General features: G+C 37.4%; 1 long non-coding RNA gene and 1 other non-coding gene across 2 annotated transcripts; one reads left to right on the top strand and one right to left on the bottom strand.

The window, feature by feature from the left end:
• The first annotated feature begins 2,268 nt into the window (after positions 1-2,268).
• Positions 2,269-9,979, top strand: LOC149133337 (uncharacterized). Its single transcript, XR_016243676.1, has 3 exons — positions 2,269-3,163; positions 5,935-6,009; positions 7,727-9,979. It is a non-coding gene; the product is annotated as an uncharacterized LOC149133337 (long non-coding RNA).
• On the bottom strand, positions 4,204-4,501 carry LOC149133338 (signal recognition particle RNA). Its single transcript, XR_016243784.1, has one exon.
• Positions 9,980-17,583: the final 7,604 nt, after the last annotated feature.

Here is a 17,583-nt window from a genome sequence, read left to right on the forward strand (position 1 = left end):
AGTTAAATTTGAAATTTCCGGTCTCGCAAGCTACGATGGAGTTTCCACCAACCACATTGTGCGACTGGCAGAGAACTATGAGTACCTTACAGTACTCTAAGTTTCAAACGTCTCGCCTCTGTCTACGCTTCATCCTGGACAACAGCTCTGTCAAAGAGACGAGCTGCGGACAAGTGAGTCTGACAAACGGCAATGACCACACTTGCTCTCCGTCAAGGATAGCTGGAGATGTTACAGCTTCAGCGTATGTTCGCGTATCATTAGCCGTGGCATTTGGGTCCACCAAAATCCTTTCTCTGTGTGAGGTTTCTTGTTCGAGGCCATGATTCTTAATGTGATGAGGGAAGCTCTCTCTCATTTCCTTATACCTATTTATTGGCAGCCACGCACTGAGCCCTAAGCAATATGCCAGCGACATATAGAACTAAGTTATTGACGTAATAAACCAAAGAAACTCCATAATTTGACAACAGATAGCAAAGACTCACTCATCATTCTTCAAGCTGCTACAATTAAAACGAAAAAAAAAAAGAAAAGAAAAAGCTGTAATGAATGTTTAACACAAAATAGTGGCGAGAGATATTTTTACTTAACTCAAGTACTTAACTTCCTTTCGATGCACCTGAAGATATGTTGTCTTCTTTCTGTGTAACTGGGTTCACATTGTTACCTGTGAGATATGCTGGCAGGACAGCTTCTATGTGGTTGTTTGACATGCTAGAAACAGGAATCAAATTTCCATCAAATTTCCTTCTCGTGAAAGGGAAGGACGTTGGGTAAATATATATATATATATATATATATATATATATATATATATATATATATATATATATATATATATATATATATATATATATGTATGTATGTATGTATGTATGTATGTATGTATATATATATATATATATATATATATATATATATATATATATGCATGTATGTATAATATCACGTGATCATGCGACCTACCACACTATAAGAAGTTACACATCGTTGGTGATAATGCACTTTACATCGTTTTAGCCTTCGAGTGAGATCACCTTTCTGGCTAGGCGAGCAGGCCAACATTACCCCCTGATCGAAATGGGGACTAGAGCAACGTGAAATAAAATGCTTTTGCTCAAGAACGCAACGCACCGTCTGGGAATCGAACCCACAATGTAGCAATAGTGAATTCAACAATCTAACCACTAGGCCTTCGCGCACACACCCACCCACACACACACACACACACACACACACACACACACACACACACACAAATATACATACATAAATACATAATACATCCATACGTATATTTGATTAGCAAAAAAAATCATTATTATTATTATTATTATTATTATTATTGTTATTATTATTATTATTAAGGCGGCAAACTGGCAGAATCGTTAGCACCCCGGGCGAAATGCTTAGCGGTATTTCGTCTGTCGCTATGTTCTGAGTTCAAATTCCACCGAAGTCGACTTTACCTTTCATCCTTTCGGGGTCGATAAATTAAGTACCAGTGAAACACTGGAGTCGATGTGATCGACTTTCCCCCCACAAAATCTAGGAGTTGTGCCTATAATACAAAGTATTATTATTATTATTATTATTAGTATTATTATTATTATTATTATTATTATTATTTAAGTGTCAAGGAAATGGAAATCGTCATGCTCCTAGCTTTATCAAGAAGTTGACAACTTAACTGAAGTGGTTTCAACCCGGAATCGAAACTAGCCTGTAGTCTTTCGCCGTGAGTTCACCTCCTGTTATGCGGCACTTGGCACAAAATAATTCATTAATATTAATAATCTGTGTCTTGGAGGGAGGAGAGAGGAAGAGAGAGGGGGAGAGAGAGAGGGAGAGAGGGAGAGAGAGACTTTTGCCCTCGCACACATATCGAATATTGTTGCTGGAAGAAAACTGTCATAACGAGAAGTGAGAGAACGTATCAGATGTCGAGAATACTTTCTGGGAACATTCGTCATTGTGTTGTTGTCGCTTTAATATTGTTGTAGTTCTTGTTATTGCAGTTGTCCTCTTCCTCCTTCTCTGCCTCTTACTTATTCTATTCCTCTCTTTGGTGACAGCTATGTCAGCTAAATAAATGATATCGTTAATCGAAGATGCTGCTTCACTGATTATGGCAGAGTGGAAAGATCATTAGAGAACGTTTTATGATAAGACATTATCGTCTGCCTTTCATTAAATATTTATTGTGAGTTCCACAGCTTTCTTCCTTCCTCTTGTGTCAGGTTACAGGAATAAAGTTAATCGAAAGTAGCGGGGTGGTGGTGGACATGAGTATGGCGTTTTTAAAGCTGTCAACGTCCTGAGAGAGAGAGAGAGAGAGAGAGAGAGAGAGAGAGAGAGAGAAACAGAAACAGATAGAGAGAGAGAGAAAGAGATGTTGATGGAAGTAGGAAATCTTTATATGACACCAACTTGGCCACCGGGATAGTCATAGAAATTTATACTCGGGAGATTGTCATATGAAGAGCTTCGATAGACGATAGCTAGCTTCCTTTAAGATTTCTCCCTGGCATAGACATTTCGGTTTTAAAAAGAGAAACAACACCAAGTAGACGACAAACAAGTATCACGTGATATACGTATCAGAAGAGCAAAACTAAAATCGTAGCAGGCTACTTATAAACAACATCTTCAAACAAGAATACAGGAGGACGGATCTACTCCACTTCCACTTTAATCTATTACATACAGTCCATACACTTACACACGCACACACACACACACACACACGTGTTTATGCGTGTGTGTGTGTGTGTGTACACGTACACTCTTAAACACACAAAAGTACGCACAGTCATACAAGTACACACACGCATACAAACAAACGCAACACACACGCACGCAAGCACACACATACATACACTTGCACACTCAAGCAGACTCATAAATAACGTACACACACACACATATTTCCTCTCTCTCTTACGCGCGCGCATCCCCCATCACACACACACACACACACACACGCAAACACACGCGTTCAAACACACACACACACACACACACACATACACATGTAATACACATACGCAGTCTCATACAAAGCATACACGCACACTCACAGCCACACGCTCGCTTGCAAGTGAATAGTGATACATTCCTTCATAAAAGCTTTTGTTTGCTTTTGATAGGAATCGTGAAGGTAAGTGGTTATCTTGGCAATACTTGAGCAGAGTTTTAGACATATTGCACGGATAAAGGGTTCTTCAATCGTAAACACTTGTTAAGCTCTCCTTGAGATACCAGACTGTCAGACCTTTATTTCATTTCATGATGATATCATCATCTGTAGTTGTATTATATCTTCGAAAGTCCGCTCTTAACGATATAACAATGAATAGAGGATCTGATAAACTTTAAACTGGCACAACAACAACAACGCACATACATGTATATGTATGTGGGGGCGAACAGATATGCATAGATTACACACATACAGATACACGCATATCTTACATGTGTCTATGTATGTATGTACGTATGCATACATGTATGTATGTATGTATGTATGTATATATGTATGTATGTATTATGTTTGTTTGTATGTATATATGTGTAAATATATGTATATATAAGCATATATAAATATATTTTATTCATGCATATACTCTTTACTCTTTACTCTTTTTCTTGTTTCAGTCATTTGACTGCGGTCATACTGGAGCACCGCCTTTAGTCGAGCAAATCGACCCCAGGACTTATTTTTTGGAAGCTTTGTACTTATTCTATCGGTCTCTTTTGCCGAACCGCTAAGTTACGGGGACGTAAACACACCAGCATCCTCTCCCATAATAATCTTTTCTGCTATAGGCACAAGGCTGGTCAATATAATCGACCTCAGTGCTCAACTAGTACTTCTTTCATCGACCCCAAAAGGATGAAATACAAAATCAACATCGGCGGAATTTGAACTCAGAACGTAAAGATGGACACAATGCCGCTAAGCGGTGCAGTAACGATTCTGCCAGCTCGCTAACTTACTCTCACTCCTCCCATAATAATGGTTTCAAATTTCGGTACAAGGAAGGCAAGTAAGTCGATTATATCGGCCCCAGTCGTCAACTAGTACTTATTTTGTCAACCCCGAAAGGATGAAAGGCAAATTTGCCCTCAGCGGAATTTGAACTCAGAACATAAAGACAGACGAAATGCCGCTAAGCATTTTACTCGAGGTTCTAACAATTCTGCCAGTATTCAGTTGTATCGAACAGGCTGTCAGCCGACTACTATTGACAGGTTTTATCCCACTACTTTTCGACACAAGGTTTCTTGCCTGTTGCATTTCCGCCCTGGGTCGAATTAACCTTCCTAAAGCAACCTGGTCCTAATGAGCTCCCTCGTCAGCACTACATTGATGCCCAGCTTAGCGCGGACACTAGATTGCCATAAAAGACCGACTACCAAGACATCCATCCTCAAATCGGCCCACCAACCATGCCTCCGAGTTGCTGGCTTACAGGAGCACGACACAACTCCCAGCACGTCCCTCCTATAATAATGATATTTAAGAGTTTCTTGAGGTGATGTGGCTGGTTTTTGTAGTATAACAGGGTTAGGGTTAGTTAAGTTGTTGGTCGTATGTAAATCTTTCTTATATCCATGTGTTTTGTGTTGATGATTTTTTTATTTGAGTACTTGCAGTTCTAGTGTTTTTACCATGCCTTATCAGCTTAATCTGGTGGAATATGGCAGCTGAGTTTCCTGTGTTTAGACTCTAGACATAGTTATGTCGTGGGTGATGAAGAAATGTTTCAGTTCTTTGAAAATGTTTCCAAAGTCATTTTGTTGTTGTTTTGTTGTTTGTGTGATGCTGTGGTGTGCATTCTTTTCATCGGCTGTTATTGCATACGCCGTATTGGATGTATTTAGACATGTTAGTCATTTTTTATTTATTGTTGTCATTGTTGTTGCACTATAGAGCATAAGCATATCCAAATGATTAAGAAGTTCGCTTCGAAATTATGAGTTCACGAGTTCGATCCTATTGCGTAGAAACTTAGTCAAGTGTCTTTTACCATCACCTTCTTAGTGAAATCTGGTAGAAGGAACTGTTTCGGTAAATGAAAGGATCAGTTTTGTTAAACACTGCATTACAATGATTCAACCTGAAGTTATACGAGCAAACGTGTATGTCGAATACTCAGCCACTTCGACTATATATATGGTAGTTCAGTTAACGGTATTGAAAGGAAAACGATACACTTTATTTCGGTGTTGTAGTATTAGCAAGTTCAAGAAGCGAGTTAGGATTTTAATACGAAGAAAATAGACGTTACTAGTCTTGTGTTGTTGTTGTTGTTGTTGTTGTTGTTTAGATCCAAGTTAACCTTGATCCAACAGACAGGATCAAAAACACTCTCCCACAATAATTTTTTCGTTCAGTATTTATCCAATGCTCTGATTTTGTTTACAACAGTGTATTGTGAGTTAGGGAAGATTTAGTTCCTATTTATGTTCTCTTTTTAACATAAACGCACATTTGTGTATAATGTCATCTTGAAATTATTCAATTTTACCGACATGGCAATTTGTGTGTTGTTTTGTAAATTTTCATCTTTTGATCAAAGTCCCACAGTTGACTATTACCATATACTTTATATCATTTCTAATTATTAGTGAAGTTGGGTCTCCAGATATTTTAATGAAACCTTTCTCGTTAACATATGTAAAGCACGGTTATTAACTCGTGTTGAATGTAAACAGAAGATAATTAGAATGTAAAACATTTAATACACCAGACGACACTTTACTGCAAAATAATTATCTTCTTCATTTCATAAGACTGATTGAGGTGAGAATATAAGCTTAATTATATCTAACTCTCTTGTAAGTCAGTGAACTGATGTATTATACGGTGTACGACATGCTGAGTATTAAAATAACAGCTTTTAAAAACACTTTCACTATTTGCAGTCGAAACCACTTTCACTACTTTTGGCAAGGGAAGACTACACTCCCTTGTTTACAGGGAGAACACCTGATGACAAGGTAAATACTTTCTTTTTCGTTTGACCCTAGAAATGAATGACATTGCTCATTAATAAAAATTAATAAAAATTTATTTTAATAATTTGGGAATGAAAATCTTAGTAACGTAATAGGGTCCGTTCTTACAAAAACAATTTTTTATGATAAACGACATGGGCGCAGGCGTGGGTGTGTGGTAAGTAGCTTGCTTACCAGCCACATGGTCTTGGGTTCAGTCCCACTGCGTGGCACTTTGGGCAAAAGTCTTCTACTATAGCCATGGGCCGACCAAAGCCCGTCGTATATATATACGACGGGCTTCTTCCAGTTTCCGTCTACCAAGGCTTGTTGTTTCTTTCTGTGTTCCTTTCTGTGGAAGAGCGTAGGCTCAAAACGTTAAAGACTTTTTCACTTCCCGACCGTTATACTAATACATCTGTTTGTTGTCTACATCACCTGTCTTCGTCTTTTGTTCTTTTTGTGAGTTCTCCCTATATATATATATATATATATGTATGTGTGTATGTGCGTATGTATGCATGTACGTATGTATATATGTATGTGTGTGTATGTTTGTGTGTCTGTGTTTGTCCCCCTACCATCGCTTGACAACCGATGCCGGTGTGTTTACGTCCCCGTAACGTAGCGGTTCGGCAAAAGAGACCGATAGAATAAGTACTAGGCTTACAGAGAATAAGCTCTGGGGTCGATTTGCTCGACTAAAGGCGGTGCTCCAGCATCGCCGCAGTCAAATGACTGAAACAAGTAAAAGAACTACAAAGAAAAAAACGAAGCTTTTGGGAATCGAATCCACATCTTTTGTAAGCATGACAGACATTCTACCGTTGTAGCAAAACAGTCCTTCGAACTTTTGTATCCATTGGTATAATGGTAGAACGTTTGTTTTGTTTACAGATGTGGGTTCGAATCCTACCGGGAACCTTCGATTTTTTCCATTCAAGGTGTGTTATTAATCCAAAATTTATTCAATACTATTTATAGCTTTATCAACTTCGAGTTTCAACTGAAATAACGATTTATTGCGTATCTTTATTTCAATATTATGGTTCGATTATATTTATGCTTTTCGTTTAGCTATATCTATATACATCTTTGTAAGTGTGTGTGCGTGTGAGAGAGAGAGAGAGAGAGAGAGAGAGAGAGAGAGAGAGAGAGAGAGAGAGAGAGAGAGTGTGTGTGTGTGTGTGTGTGTGTGTGTGTGTGTGTGTGTGTGTGTACGCGCGCGTCGTTGCTTTACATTATATTCCTTTTTTCTTTTATTGAGCCTTCTCGCTAAGTCGTTTTGCAAGAAGAAATATTCTGCATATTACTGCGAATTATTTATTCAGATAAATTACTACATATTTATATGAATAACTGCTTCACAACGATGCATGTGAGTGTATTTGTGAGAAAGAAGGAGGGAGAGGGAGCGAGAGAGAGGGGGAGAAGGAGAGGGAGAGACGGAGTGGGACTGAGAATGTTACTGTTGAAACTGCACCCCAAAGTTTCCCCTAACTCCAACTCAAAAATTTCTTCTTCATGCTACTTTCTTCGATAATCTTTCTACCCTAATCCTATCCCCTTCAACCACCAAATCCCCGCCGTTCATTTTTTTTTTCCTTCTCTTTTATAATCCACAATCTTGAATGTATTTTCTCGTTTGTTCGCAAAACATTAACCCCAGACACAAGTCAATATAAAAGTTTTCTTTTCCTTCGTCCGATATGTTTTCCAGACATGTTTTATTTGTCAAAGAACCTAAAATAAATAAATAAATAAAGTGTGAAAGCTAAAAAGCAAGAACGAAAAAAGCCAAATAATTCAAGTAATGTAACGAAAGAGAGAAAAATAAAAAGAAATCAAAAGAACTTTTTTTTTTTTTTACCATGAGGTTAGTGTAAACCTTCCTAACTATTGGAAAATGCGTTTCTCTTGCTTGTACCGTCAAGAGTTTGTCGAATTTCTATAGCAACACGTGTTAAACATCGATGCTAACGTGTAAAACTTTTCTCTCCTTTTATTCTTTTTTCATTTTTTTCTCCATATGTTCCCACTTAGCTGTTACAGCAAAGCCAAGAGCAGCGAGAAGTACAGCAACGGAAAGTACGAAATACAATAATATCAAAAGGCTACAGTTGTAGCAGCAATAAAATTAACTACTGCTACTACTATTACTACCACCACCACCACCACCACCACCACGATGACGACGACAGTGATGAAGGTGATTACTACTACTACTACTACTACTACTACTACCACCAACAACAACACTACCACCATCACTGCTGCCATATCCATCATCACCAGAAATGGTCTTGAAACCGTTACAAATATTTTATGGGTCTGTATTGCAGAGGTGTTATCCATATAGCACCAGTTCTAAAGGTATCCAGATTCTTCAGCGATTAACTGAGAGGACAGATTGACAGTGTAAAACATATGTTAGTGTCAACATTTAACATCTTTCCCCGCTGGAGAAAAAACATTTTTTTTTTTAAATTGATGGGGTTAGTGTTGTTAAAATGATTATTTATCCAAAATATAAATAACATAAATACTCTCTTATATCAACAGACAAGTTGTTTTTAATATGTTATTACTCTTATAAATACTATATTACCCGCATATATAAACAAGTCTTCTATATTTTTGCATATGTGAAATGCATCTATGCATATGGGCATGTGCGGTTTCGTAGAAGTAATAATGCATGTATGCGTGTGTGAGTCAGTGTGTGTGTGTGTGTGTGTGTGTGTGTGTGTGTGTGTATGTGTATGTAAATATATATGTCAAGTGGCAAAAGATCGTTCGGTCTTTCACCGCAAACCGTGTTGACTGTTATTGCAGCTGCATAAAAAACACTGAGATGGTTCCAGTCCTCTCTAAGCTTCTCCATATAAATCGCCAAACGAAATGTAAACATAAATGAAATGTAAATGTAAATCATCACTCACTCGTTTAGCATTAAATTTGACGAAAAAGTTTCTGAGACAAGTGACAACTGTAGTCGTCATTTCTGATTGACTTCAGAAAATTAAAAAAATAAAAACTTCATCTTTAATCTTGTACGTTATAAACCTGTGTGTGTGTGGAGGCGCAATGGCGCAATGGCCCAGTGGTTAGGGCAGCGGACTCGCGGTCATAGGATCGCGGTTTCGATTCCCAGACCGAGCGTTGTGAGTGTTTATTGAACGAAAACACCTAAATCTCCACGAGGCTCCGGCAGGGGATGGTGGTGAACCCTGCTGTACTCTTCCACCTCAACTTTCTCTCACTCTTACTTCCTGATTCTGTTGTGCCTGTAATTCAAAGGGTCAGCTTTGTCAGACTGTGTCACGCTGATTATCCCCGAGAACTACGTTAAGGGTACACGTGTCTGTGGAGTGCTCAGCCACTTGCACGTTAATTTCACGAGCAGGCTGTGAACAACAATATAAACCTGTGACCTAGTAAGGAACTCTTAACTGAATTCCAATCCAATAGATTACACATATATTGGTATTTTCACCATTTATTCTTGCTGTGCAGTTTCTTTTCCAATTGCAAGCGGTCTCTACAGGTTCAAAAAAGCATACCCAAAATCACCATCTTTTATTCTGCAATATAATCCTGGAAAACTAATGATTTGACTCTAACAAAGCACAAACACGAACCACCTGGAAGCATTGTTATCTTTATCACAATTTGCATTAAAATTTCTCACATCCGCGACGTAATTATTGGATTCTCTAAGAAAGTATGGGACATTAATAGAATCGAAATTTCATTGAAAATTTGGTTACCTCAGTTTATAAGCTGACTTAAAAAGATAAGACTGGTTACTTTCTTCTTTTTGTATTTGGTTTACAAGATTCTTGATGTGAATTCGTATGTTGAAACATATTTTGTTGAATCTCAGGAAGTTCATTCTGCCAATGCGTGTTTATTATTGGCTTAATGACCCACCTGAGATACAGCAGAAAACGGGTTACTTTATTACATTAAAAAAAATATTTTATGTTATGTTTATATTACGCAGACTTCTAGAGTTTGTTAACTGGTTTTGCTGATATGGTCTAGAAAATAAAATGGAAATGGTAAAATGAATAATGTTTTGGACTATTATCTCAGACGTCTTCAACTGAAACCCGTTGTATGTTTCTTTGTATAACTGAGAAGTAGAGGCATCTAATGCCATCAAGTTGATGTCAGGAATTGATGTCAGATCATGTCTTACCCCACATAGACTGGCATTCTAGTTAGGAAAAGATTTAGTTCTTCTACTTAATGCCAAGACAGTAAGACTAAGTGTCGGTTCATAAAAGTCCTTCATGCTATGGTGACATTTACATCTCAAAGGTTAGCTTTTACTCTTCATCGCTAGAACTAATTCAACTTTAAACAGCTGCTAACTTTATACAAAGGACAAGTGCGATTCTTGTGTGACTTACTGCATACACAAATATACTCTACTGCCTCCGAAAGAAAAAAGCAATCCACTTGACTGGTAAATAATCACAAACGAACACTCTACGACTATTCGCAGACCGACTTATAGTACAATACAAGCTGTGCATCTCATAATGCCCTACTCTTACTTTTGTAACCTTTACCGAGGTTATTTCCCACCACCGCCACCAAATCCTAATATTAACAATTTCCAGTTCTTCCTTTCTAAAACTAAAGATCTGTTGAATACTCTATCATGTTTCCCCTAGACACCTGCCAAAAGAAATTTAAGGAGAACATTACCTTTACTGAAGTCACTCTCCTGGAATAGCCTGGAAAGACTGTGTCCACAGCCACTACTCCGTGAATAGGAGGAATTTGACAAAAGTGTAAGATGCTGGGAAATAGTTCGTCATTTAGAGATCTGTCACATGGAGAAGAGCAGTCATATAAGAAATTATGTATACACGTCAGTTATCTAAATATAAGAATACATTTTACTACAAGCATTACAGAAACACCCGTATTCTGTTCATCTTATCGTTTTCCTTGATTTCAGACACTGGAGCGTGGCTAAATTGAAGGGTTCACTAAATTATTATTGACCTTCATATTTAATTTAGTTTGGTATTTATTTTGACAATCCATATTTGTCGAACCGCTGAGTTACGAGATATAAAGGGATATGGCACCACTTGTTTGCGAAGCAAATTTAACGACTGGATTATGCCGGTGCGCATAAGCATAGAATATGCATAAATATACTAATTATTCGACTGGTATAACTTTCAATAATGTATCGAGAACTGGTGGGGGATTTTTGTTATTTTTGTTTTTTTATCGTAAAATATTTATTGTTCCTTTTTCCAAACTGTCTTAGGCCTCAGAAATCAACAAAAGACCAAATAACGAGATACAGTTGATATAACTTTCGGCGGGTCTCTATAAAGGCATTCGTTTGTCATACGTTGCTGTCATTTCACATTTAGGGCCATTCGCAACAGTATCCTTGTGTAGCAACAATCTACCCCGTTGATCACTGCTATATAATAGCACTGATTCGACAGTTGCAATGAAAGTTAGTGAGAAGATCAGGCAAAGACGGCTTCGAATGTCTGGTCACTGCGTGTGCCACTTTGGACTGGAAGCATCCAAATTAGTTTTGTGGAACCCACTTCATGGTGATATAAGAAGAGGAAAACGTTGTCTCACCTACATCGACAACTTGATTGCAGATTCTGACCTGGACACTGAGGCAGTGATGCTGCACCGAGAAGGGTGGTGGGTGGACTTTGTTTCCGCGATCCGGGTTAGAACCCGGCCATAATAATAATAATAATAATAATAATAATAATCCTTTAATATAATGACAGCTGCGTCCGTCCGTCTGTCCGAAGCCATCAGTAATTAGATAGAGGAAAAGAGGTGAATGAAATAGAAAGTGAAAGAAAGAAAGAGAGACAGAGAGAGACACTAAGAGAGAGAGAGAGAGACAAAGAGAGAGAGACAAAGAGAGAGAGAATATATGCGTATGTAAAAGGAATGCATTGTGTGTGCGTGTGTACTATGGAAGTGTAAGAGAATACTGAACGCTGATGTGTGTGTGTGTGTGTGTGCGTGCGTGCGTGATGTCACTACTCAGTATTTCGTCCATCTGTTTCGCAATTCTCCTGCGCAGAGCTGTCAGGTTTTTAAGCCAAAAGCCTCATCTGGGCCAGGCGCTTTCCAGTAAGGAATTTTCTTGCACTGATTTCTAATCCTCTCCTCGGTTATTCTGAAATCCTCCTCCTGTTTATTTTTTAACTAAGAGGACAATAATAACAATATACAAATACATGTGACATATGTCATATCAGTAATTAAAAAGGACATCTAGTCACCGAAGATGGGACAATGACTTACAGTTGTTTCAGTCAAGAGGTGACATGCCTCATTCTATCTATATAATTCCAGTAGGCTGAAGTAATTGATAGATGAAATGAATGAAATAGAGATACATGTCTGATTCTCTAGGCCTCTTCAGAGATTTTATAAAGTTCATGAAGTTATATGATATAATATGTCACATGTGTTTGTATATTGTTATTATTGTCCTCCTAGTTAAAAAATAAACAGGTAAATTGACATAATACAATGTCTACAATGTCTGCAAGTTGATGAATACCACATATTCCCCTCAATTTTATTATTGCTATATAAATTAAGGGTAAAATATCCTTTTAGCTGCACCCATTTATTGCACTTGGTAATGCGCAGGAAAACACTAGTGTAATAATAATTGGGGATTCTTCCGGCAGTATATTGGATAGATATTATCCCTTAGTGGGTTGGATTCACAACCCCTAACTTTCTTGGATATATATATTTATATACACACACAGACACACACACATTATTTAAGTGTTTTCTACTATAGCCTCGGGCCGACCAAAGCCTTGTGAGTAGATTTGGTAGACGGAAACTGAAAGAAGCCCGTCGTATATATGTATATATATATATGTATGTGTGTGTATATGTTTGTGTGTCTGTGTTTGTCCCCCTAACATCGCTTGACAACCGATGGTGGTGTGCTTGCGTCCCCGTAACATAACGGTTCAGCAAAAAAGACCGATAGAATAAGTACTAGGCTTACAAAGAATAAGTCTTGGGGTCGAGTTGCTCGACTAAAGGCGGTGCTCCAGTATGGCTGCAGTCAAATGACCGAAACAAGTAAAAGAGTATAAATATAAATAAATGTGCGCGCGCACGTGCATATATATATATATATATATATATATATATACATATCCAAAAAAAGTTAGGGGTTTTGAATCCAACCCACTAAGGGATAATATCTATCGAATATACTGCTGGAAGAATACCCAATTATTATTACACTAGTATTTTTTCATTGCATTACCAAGTGCAATAAATGTGTGCGTGTAAAAAGATATTTTACCATTAATTTATATAGCAATAAGAAAATGGAGCGGAATAGGTGATATTCACCAACTTGCAGACATTGTATTGTGTCAATTTACTTGTTTATTTTGAATACCACATATTCCCCTCCATTTTCTTATATATCTTAATATATAAATCTGAAGTTGTGTGTCTGTGTGAAGCCTTTTTGAATGTTTATAGAAATCCACATTTTCCACTTTTTCGTAAAAATTTTTACATCAATGGAATTTTCTCGATGTGAACTTTCCAGTGCAGTAATTAGATTTTTTAAATTCCGTTTACTTTGTGCGATTTAAGGGAGATTTGGCTGTTGTTTCTAGCAACTTTTATATTTCATCCCTTCTACCTGGAACGTCATTCTTACACACGCGCTCAACATAAAAATATAGAGAGTAAGAGTTAAAGAGGGAGAGGGAGAGAGAGAGAAAAAGTGATACATACAACGTCATAGATTAAAATTTCATCTCAGTGTTCTTTACCTATTTTTCATAACATAGATACGTAAAAACACACACAACCACACATACATGACCTGTGACAACAACATACACATTGCTCTCAATCTCTATTCATTTCTCCCCCTCTTCCTCTCTCGCTCTCTCAAACGTATACACGTGCAAGTAAACACAATCATTCACATCGTGGTATATTTACAAAACATTGATGGCATAACTACAGAGTTGTATCCCCCAACTTTGGAAGGTCATAACTTTCATAAAAATGAATATTTTTTAATGAAATTTTTTATGCATATATTATTTATTATGTAGATTCCAAATATACAAAAATTTTCGGTGAAAGTGTTTTGGAAGGGGGTGGGGTACAATATTCGGAAATTCCACTTAAATTCCTCTTAACTTCCAGGAAAATGAATATTTTTTCATGAAATTTTGTACAAATGTACCTTGATGTATGTACATTTCAAGCATGTAGGAATTTTGAACGAAACAACCGCAGGTTATTTTTGAGAAGTGTTCCCCACTCGGTGGTGTTTCGGAGCAAGTCGTCCATATTTGTTTCATTTTTCTCTATTATGTGCTTATGTGCATCCTTAGATTTCTAATGAAGTAATAGGCAGTGAAGAGAAGCAGTCATAAGAAAACTTTTAACTACCCCTATTCCTTTCTCTCCCCCTCTCTACCTCTTCCTCTCTCGCTCTCTCAAAAGCATACACGTGCAAGTACACAATCATTCAGTAAAATATAACTCATGTTCGTCAATGTTTTGTAAATTTACCACGATTTTCACTAGGGTGTTAGGGTTAGGGTTTTAGGGTCAGGGTTAGGGTTTAGGATTAATGTTACGGTTACGTTTTTTAGGGTCAGGGTTAGGGTTAGTGTTAGGGTTTAGGGTTAGTGTTAGGGTTAGTGTTAGGATTAGGTTTAGGATTAGGGTTGGGTAATCGTGCGGGTGTTAATCTGAAAAATTACAGATATGTGAAAAGTACCGACCCTGCCATCTATTATAACTTTTGTTGTTCTGTTTAATATATACATAGATTATGCCTCCAAAGAAGAGAGTTTGCTGGGGAAAGACAGCAACCGGTTTAAAATGACAGCCACAGACTGCAGCAATTCACCACATTCCAGTAGCTACTTTGAACATAATGCAAAATGGTGCATCAACACCTTCTGCCCAATCTGATAGAATTCTGGCAAAACTGTTTAGCAACAGATCGCCAGTAATTGCTTCATCACAAATTGCCATCCTAGCTCCTGTGAAAAGGGATTACCCTGCTATGTATAATCAGAGCAGCGCAAAAAGTTGTTTTGCACAAGCATTTCTATAGCCAATTACACGGATTAAATTTACGTATGCTTAATAATTTTACGCAAAACAGCCTTCAGACTTTCCCTATTAATTTGATAGTCTTTTGAATTATGAACATATTTACATCATAAGGGTTTTTTCGTTGTAAGGCTTTCTTTTTTAGTTGATTTTCAGCTAGCAAGACTTATCGTAGATGGCATAATAAGTCACACCCGGACAAGGTCGGGTTATACTGCTAGTATATATATATATATCAACTTACATAAACAAATTAAAAACACCCTCCAACTAAAATCGCATGCAATATAAAAACTCTACAGAACAGATAGAACACCCAACCAATACCACATATCGAACCCATCCACAAGTACCAACATGTGTGTGTGTGTGTGTGTGTGTGTGTGTGTGTGTGTGTGTGTGTGTTGGTATTTGTGGATGGGTCCGATATGTGCTATTCCATTGGTTGTGTGTTCTATCTGTTATGTAATTTTTTTATATTGCATGCGATTTTAGTTGGAGGGTGTTATCAATTTGTTTATGTAAGTTGATAAGTTGGTGGTAGTCACGTTAGTTTCGCCTGATGATCGCACTGGCGTGAAACTCGAGTCGTAAGAAAACTCAATTTCCTCTACAACATGCATAGAATACTCCTTTCTCGTGCCTGTCTGGAGAATTATGTATAGCCTGACGAATAACAAAATGACCGTCGAGTTATTTTTGCCTCATTTTCTTCCTTAGGCATTTTTAATATCTGAAAATCAGTGAGGAAATATCATAACTAAATACTGCTTCTTACAATTAGATTGCCTGAGTCTTGCTTGGTTTGCTCACTCCATTGAGTATGAGGCACTTAATCTCCTTGTATTGTCCACATGGTTGCTCAGCTTGTTAGAAATAATGACCTAAATTCCCTCAAATTACACCCAATCGTGTTTGAAAAGGAAGACAAATTGGACGATATAGTCTAAAAAATAGACAACAGAATAGACGGGATGGCCAAAGCCAGAATGCTCTTTATCATAGGTTTGCTCAGTTAAATCTGTCAAGGGGACTAATAAGTTAACGACTAACGTGCATGTAGGGAATATCAAACTTATAGACATCTACGCCATGTGTATTAGGTGATATTTTGAATTATTCTCTCTAGATTTGAGCAGTAATTTATCTTTACAATTGATGACGTGATGACAATCTCTGTCATGTCTCACAGTTTCCATTGTCCTAAAACTAATCAATCGTAAACAATAATAGAAGATTACATTTCCGGACGACTGATTTCAGTAATACTTTCTCAAAATGATTGACACTAAATCCTGAGCAATCTTTCACTGCGCTCCATCAAATAGACACGTCCTATTTAAAAGACCATCACAGTCCCTGTTGTAAGAGATAACAGTTGTCTGTTCAGTGCCAAATTATCAACTGGCTTACCTGTCTCCTTTGTAATCTATATTTAATAGACCACTCGCCTACTATTATAGGCGTCGCTTGATAAATAAACACAAAGCCATTGATAATCTGGTGTGTGTGGTCTAGGAATCACTATATTAGCCAAATGGATCCTGCAGCGTACGTACATCAGTAAGTTTCATGGGAAGGGGAATTAGTGTTCTCTACAAACCGAGCATATTATATACACGCCACCTCTGTCTTCTTTTTGAATTAGATGTAGATGGTAATAGAATTGCGTGTTTTTAGATCAGTGCGTCTTTAGAAAGACATTTGTCCATTGTTTAAAATAAACTCAAGTCATGGGAAGTACGCTATGATTTTAAAGAGGGTGGGGGATAATAGTAGTTTAATAGTTTGCTGTAACAGACATTGTAGTTGTGGTGAAAGAATGAAAAATCTTATTGACACGATGATTATAAACTTCGGTCCGATCTCAGCAGTAGGACAGACAGCAGGTAGAAGAAGCAGGTTGTGAATTCTACTTAAAATTTGTCACACTTGAGATCTGTCAAATTAAGTCTTATTTACCTCACAACAAAAATATCAACAACCTTAAGAAATGATGAGTTGAAAAAAAAAATGATTGGTTAAATATGAAGGAATGGACCAAAGTTGATGTAATGGATTATAAAAGTTTTCTTGACGAATCTTTTGGTACTGAACTGCGCTCGTTCTATTCCATTTCTTTATGTTTGTCAATAGGTTAACCATTTAACCAATTAACTAATCAAATGAAGCAGACTTGTAGTAGAGAAGGCATGTAAAGGACTTTGACAACCATAGCTGACTAATTAATTGATCGACCGAACGATTAATCAATCAATTAGTTAAATGATTAATCAATTGACAAATAAAATTGATTTAAAAAGTGAACTATAACCAGCGCGAGTATCTATTATTTGCATAACGTAAGGCGGCGAGCTGGCGTATTCGTTAGCGACATTTCGTCCGCCTTTGCGCTCCGAGTTCAAATTCCGCTGAGGTCCACTTTACCTT

Source organism: Octopus bimaculoides, chromosome 11, assembly GCF_046866305.1.
Source record: "Octopus bimaculoides isolate indiv1 chromosome 11, ASM4686630v1, whole genome shotgun sequence".
NCBI classification, from domain to species: Eukaryota; Metazoa; Mollusca; class Cephalopoda; order Octopoda; family Octopodidae; genus Octopus; species Octopus bimaculoides.